The sequence below is a fragment of the Bos grunniens genome, chromosome 18 (assembly GCF_055505025.1).
Source record: "Bos grunniens cultivar Pamir isolate PY7600 chromosome 18, Bosgru_T2T1.0, whole genome shotgun sequence".
Taxonomy (NCBI): domain Eukaryota; kingdom Metazoa; phylum Chordata; class Mammalia; order Artiodactyla; family Bovidae; genus Bos; species Bos grunniens.
The window spans coordinates 11,850,132-11,856,131 of NC_141182.1; the positions used below are offsets into that span (position 1 = coordinate 11,850,132).

Consider the following 6,000-nt stretch of genomic DNA (forward strand, 5'->3'; position numbering starts at 1 on the left):
CCAGGGGTCTGCGGCCCTGAGTTAGGGCCACACCACATCACAGCCACGCAGTGAGCTCTGATCTCACAGTCCACGCTCCTCCGTTCTGTCTGGGGTACGCGCTGGCCACCGCCCACCCAACAGCTTACACGACACATCCCACCCTAGGGCCACAGGACAATGATTCACACTGAAGTCCGCACTGACGAAGTGAGAGTGGGAAGCTGCCGTAAAGTCCAACAGAGAAACAGCCGCAGAGGCGTGGAGGGTGAGGGGCGCTGCCTTGTCTGCTGCTGACACTGGGACACGGGCGTTCACAACATGCTTGTCTCTAGTTTGAAAAGTAGTAAAACGGTCAAAAGAAAGACACCTGTCCAGGAGGTGACAGCATGGAGCTGTGGTCGAGTTTTGTGATTCTGATCTCTGGGCTGCATTTTGTAAGAGGTGGGCCCTGCCCTGAGGACACGCACTGGGGTGTTTAGGGTCCTCGGCCATCATTTCTACAGCTTCACTCTCAGAGCCCGGCCAGAAATCCAAGCCAATGAAACAACTGTAGCTACATGTTCACTTCCAGGGAAGGATATACATTAGCTCCTACTGTTCTTGTAACTTTTCTGAAACTTGAAACTATTCAAGGGAAGCATTCAGCAAGGGAAAGCAGAGAGCAGTTATTTACCCTGACTCCACAGAACACCCCCCGCACCCCGCCCCGGTAGCCAGAATGCAGTGGGAGCATCACATCCAACTCCCCTACCCCGTCTCTGGTGTGGCTGGAGGGGTGGCCAGGGGCCGCAGCGCTGGCTGGGGGAAGGCGCTCTGGTTCCCTGCTCCTCCCAGAAAACTGTCCTGAATGGATAGGTTTTGTCACTAAAGCTGTCCTGTGACTTGAGAAATACCTATCTCCAAACATTCAGGGAAAAAAGGAAGGAAGTTAAGGAAGGAGGAGGAGCTGGCAGCCTGGATCCAGTGGACACCGTGGGACGGGAAGCTGTGTGAGGGTCAGGCAAACATCACGTGGTGAGGTCAGGGCTAGGTGGAATGATTCTATTTCTAGTTTCTAAAACTTCCAAACGTAGTTTTCACCAACCGACCTTTCTCATTCCCATGCACATTGCTGCAACGCGCCACAAGGGCAGTGGGCCTTGGGAGGGGCTGAGAGGAACCAGGAGTCTGTGTGGGCTGTGTGACCTTCGGCCAAGTCCTCTTCCTCTCTGAGCCTGAGATGCTGATGCTTCACCGCCCTCCTCCCCCACCCCCGCCCCTCCGGCTCCAAGTCCTCAGTTATAGAACAGGCATCCTGACCCAGCCTCCAGGACAGGGCCTGGAGCCGTCGTCACCATCGTCATCATCTGTCAATGTCACGGTGTCACCCTTCAGTAGCCTGTGGGGACACTGTGTGGGAAGAGAACCGGGGGGCGGCCTGCCATGCAGTCCCCGAGTCCGAGGTGTAGCCAGTTATAGGGGATGGAGGAGGCGCTCCCCAGGGTGGTTTATGTAGGACCGTGGACAGCGCCCCGTCCACTCCACTCCCTCTGTGATGGGGCTGCCCCCAGCAGAGATGGCAGGTGCCTTTGCAGGAGACGGTCCTGGTAGACGGGATGTTCATCTGTCCAAATGGAGCCATACAGACGCTTGACTGTGGGGAGCAGGCTATGTCCCCCTAAACTTCATCCTCACCACTGACACAGATGTCAAGCTAATGCTTTCAAGAGGCTGAGTTCATTACAAAAATTCCTAAACCTGACAACACCCAGCGAGATAACATCATCGCATCTGTGACTTACAGATGACGGAGTGGAGCTCTGGGCAGTCCAACAGCAGCTCTGGGAGGCCAGAGCTCAAAGCCAGGTCAGTTGCACCCCCGGGCTTCTGTGTCTATCATTCTACATGCTGAGGTCTATACCCGGAAGACACACATTTGTGCGATTAGAAAATAAAGGTTTAACGGGTGGGAAGAAAAGATTCCATGGGAGGGGCCCCCCTAGCTTGGCAAGAAGGTAGGCAAGCCATCAGGCCCAAGAGAACTTCACGTTTAGGTATAAATGTACTCTCTCTTTCACACATTCGCAGGAGTGTGAAAAACCACCCTTTCATATCAAATCGGGCTCTGTTTATGTTCCCTTCAAAATATCAGGCTGTTAATTATTTGCACAACAGCTTGAGTTAAAACAGGTCCTTTCTTGCACTCGGGCGTAAGAATCTCCCTACCACCAAATGGCCGAGACAGAACCCTCTCTGGTGACACGGATGGGCAGTGAGAAATAAAAACTTACTTCCTCCTGCAGGGGTCTGCCTCTCCCCTGAGCAGTGGCCAGAGAGATGGATGTCGGCCACTCTGCATGCCAAATGGCCCCTCACGGCCCCTCTGAAGCCTGGGCAGCTCCAGGACAGAGGACACCCTTGGCCAAGATGTCTGTTACTATCTTTATAGCTGCCTTGCAGATAAGAGCCCCAAACTATCAGCCCGTAGCAGGGTAGGCTCGCCAGCCCACTCCCTGCAGGTTCCTGATGCAAAGAGAACAGTAAACTAATGTGTTCTCTGCACAAAGTGTAAAGTAATAAAGATGTAGCACTGCCCGTGGAACACATCAGAACCACTTAGGGCACAAGGGATCTGCTATTAGCTTCCCTTCGGTTTCTGCTTTGGGGGATCATGGAGGTTGGGCTGTAGGAGATGAAGTAAACACCTCCTGGGATGAATCAGATCTCTGGAACTGGGAACGGTCAGAGAAATAAACTGCCAAATAAAATACAGGATGCCCAACTCCTGTACGGGACAGACTCCTACTAAACATTCTCCATCATTTTCTGCAGTTCACATGGAACAGGGCAGCCTTTATTTTTATTTGCTAACCCTAGCAACCCTACATGGAGGTGGCCACCTGGGCTTCCCAGATGAGGCCTGTGGCCCATGGAGGCCTAGAGAGGGAGTCAGTGAAAGGCAGAGTTGGGCTAACAGCCTGATCACGGTCTCTGGAGTCACCTCCCAGACGGAATCGGAAGAGCCCCGTGGAGCTCGTGACTTGACAGGGACCCAGAGCCTCACTCCCTTAACCAAGACCTCACTGGAGGATGGAGGAGAGGGCACGGGTGGAGACTCACAGCTGAAGAATGTGACAGTTTGCCTAGGTGGGTGGACCCACCAGACCAGATAGAATCAGGTTCCCCTCCCAGCTGGGGGAGCCCGGGACCAGCTCTCGGGCCAGTCCCCCTACTGCAAACACAGGGAAGACCTACTGACAGACTGGCCAAGAGGGGCTCCCAGCAGGCCTATGACACATCTTGGTTTCCTTCTTTTAAAAAAAAATGGGACTTTCCTTTTGCAACAGGATTAGAATTCCTACAATAGCAGCCAAAGGGACTGCGCTGGGAACAGATGCTACAAGCGTTAACATGCCTCCCTTTCTGGTACACAGAATGCAAACATGAGCCTCTCCTGGGCTTTAGGCCACAGACCCACAGGGGGCACTTGCCTGGCCCACAGCTGCTCGCCCACAGGAAGCGAAAGACGATGGGCTGGGGGGGAAGACAAGGTGCCCACTAAAGCCTGCACCTGCCTTGCTGTCACGGGGCAGGGTCTTGGGCTACCCAGGGTCAAGCTGTGGTCTTCCACTGACTGGCAATGTAAATGTGAGCACGATACTTGGCCCTCTGAGCCTGAGACCAAATTCAACACGTACAATTTGTGCAACTTTCCATATGTTACACGTCAGTAAAAATGTTTAAAAATAAGGGGTATTCTATTAGAAGTTAGGCTAACAGTTAACTAATCATGGGGCTAATTAGAAAACACGGCATCCTTTTTACAGCAGCCTTGAAGTTAGGAGTCGCAAACTATTAGCCCTTAGCTTTCCTGCTGGCCAGCTCACCCCATTCAGGTTTGCAGCGCAAACAGAAAACTAAACCACTGCTTTCTCTGCACCCAAATAAAAAGTAACCACAGTGTGGCACTGTCTGTGGGATACACACAATCCCCCACAAGCTCGGAGGGGAGGCTGTGGCTGCGTCGGCTGTGAGCGGGCTCCTGGGTGTACGCATTATTGTAAATCTATAACACATTATTTTCACCCAGGAGGGTCTGCCTACAGTTTGGTCCTACACTGTGAGGGTAGGGGTTCAAGGCTAGGCCTCACCACTTACCCGCCCGCCCCTGCGTGTGACCTTGGATCAGTCACTTGATCTTTATAAGCCTCTGTGTCCTCATCTGTAAAGTGGGGATAACAACAGTGTTAGGTCAGAGAAGAAAAATGGAAAACGCAGGTGATGGGTAGCAGCATGTAGGGCTCAATCAACATGAAGTAGCTCTGCTCTCTTTCCTTGGCCATTGAGCGGAAGTTCCAGAGGTGATCTCAACCCAGGGCTCAAGCCCACCCAGGGCAACCCACCTGCCAAGGGAAAGGCTTCCAGGGAGAGGAGATTAGGCTGGCGGAGCTTTCCACCTCCTTGGGGCCTGCAGAGGGATTAAGTCTTTCCATAAATACACCAACTCCCTCCCATCCAGGGTGGGGACAGGGAACCCATGGTGGGTGTGGCCTGCACAGGTAAGGGGCTGCTTTCTGGACTTGACCCAGCCTGGGACAGGGGCTGCCCCCCAGCACCCCTGGGGGCTCTGTAGGAAGCCCCCCGCCCCAGCCTGCCAATCCAGATGTGCCTCTGGGATCCTCAGTTTCCTCATCTGTAAGATGGGGTGTTTGTTCCTGCACCAATCACAGGAGGGCCCTCACCAGGCTGCCTTCCCTGCCTCTTCCTCCTCATTCTCAGCGAGGCGAAGGAGGCTCAGCCAGCACAGACTTTTCGGATTCCATCGCGGCCTAACAGCCCGGGGAGGTCTAAGAGAGGTCCCCCTCTGCCCTGACCCCGCCCACCAGGGGGGGCGCCGAGCCGGGGTGTAGGTCCACCTGAGTAAGGAGTGCCTCCCTCCAGTTCCGCTGAGCTCAGCGGGCCAGGCAAGTGGCGAGCGCGTTCATAGTGGTCGCCCTTTGCGGTTGCAAACCTGCTTTGATGCCCTGGGAGCGAAGGGGGCCCCTAAGTGAGGCGGTTCATAAATAATACATTCTGAAATACTCGATAGAGGGGAAATGGTTCCTCTCCAGGCCTCCTGCCCCCACCCCCCGGCCGGGCTCCTCTCCAGCTTTCAGGAATGGCGGTCTGGCCCATTCCCCAGGAACTCGTGACCGCGTGGGGTGGCAGGTGGAGACTGGGGGGCCGGCGGCTTCCACGGGCGGGGACACACCTCCCCACGCGCCCGGTGTAAGTTGCAACATGGCCAAAGGGGGCCCAACTTTACCCAAACCTGCGTCTCCGCAGAAAAGTCTACAAGAAGTAGGGGGGGACGCCCGAGCCCGCGAGGGTCCCCTACCGCACCCCACCCCGGGGTGGGGGCCCGTCCTCCCCAGGGACGGCCCTCCCGCGGCGGGTACTGGCGGGGCGTGAAAGCTGCTTGGCGGGGTTGCGGCTTCGGCAAAGAGCTGTGTCTTCCAGAAGGGAAGGGAGGGGTGGGGTGGGGTGGGCAGCGCCGGGCACACCGGGGCGCGCGGCGCGGGGCACTTACCACTTCCTGATGGGCTCACTGTGGGGCCCGCCCGGGCGCCCGTAGCGGCGACGGCCGGGCTCGAGGGGCCGCGGCGACGAGTCTACAAGAGAGAGCAGCGGGGGTCATGGCCCGAGCCGGGCAGTGCGCTGGGGCCCCGCTCCGCCCCGGCCGGCGTTCCCGGCACCCGCCGCCGCCGCCGCCGCCGCTGCGCGCACGCCTCCCCCGTCCCCTCCCCGGACCCCGGGGGCGGTGCCGACTGCAGCCCCGCCCCGCCCGCGGGCGCCGGATCTCACCGGCCTGGCGCTGGGGCGGAGCGGGGCCGCCCGCCGCCTCCCTGGGGAGTGAGCCGGGGGCGCGCCCAGCACCCGCGCCTCCAGCTTCGCGGGCTCACTCCGCTCTCCTTAGCTTCCTCTCGCCCGGCCGGTGGGGGAGGCTGAAGGGGGATCCCGGGGAAAGTTCGGGCCGCGGGACTCTCCACCGTGCGCCCC

The 6,000-nt window shown here is 57.4% G+C and overlaps 1 protein-coding gene across 2 annotated transcripts in view; it reads right to left on the reverse strand.

Moving 5' to 3' along the window:
* The window catches only part of CLMB (calcimembrin), a 29,833-nt gene extending 24,094 nt beyond the window's left edge, over positions 1-5,739 (reverse strand). Inside the window, exons 1-2 of one of the 2 annotated variants that reach the window (XM_086350223.1) lie at positions 5,531-5,682; positions 4,120-4,183 (exon numbers count right to left, since the gene is read on the reverse strand). The gene's annotated coding sequence lies outside the window, so the exon portion shown is untranslated. Of the gene's footprint in view, positions 1-4,119; positions 4,184-5,530 lie in introns of both variants that reach the window. The other variant, XM_086350222.1, reaches the window with a different exon arrangement.
* Between the last annotated feature and the right edge of the window lie 261 nt (positions 5,740-6,000).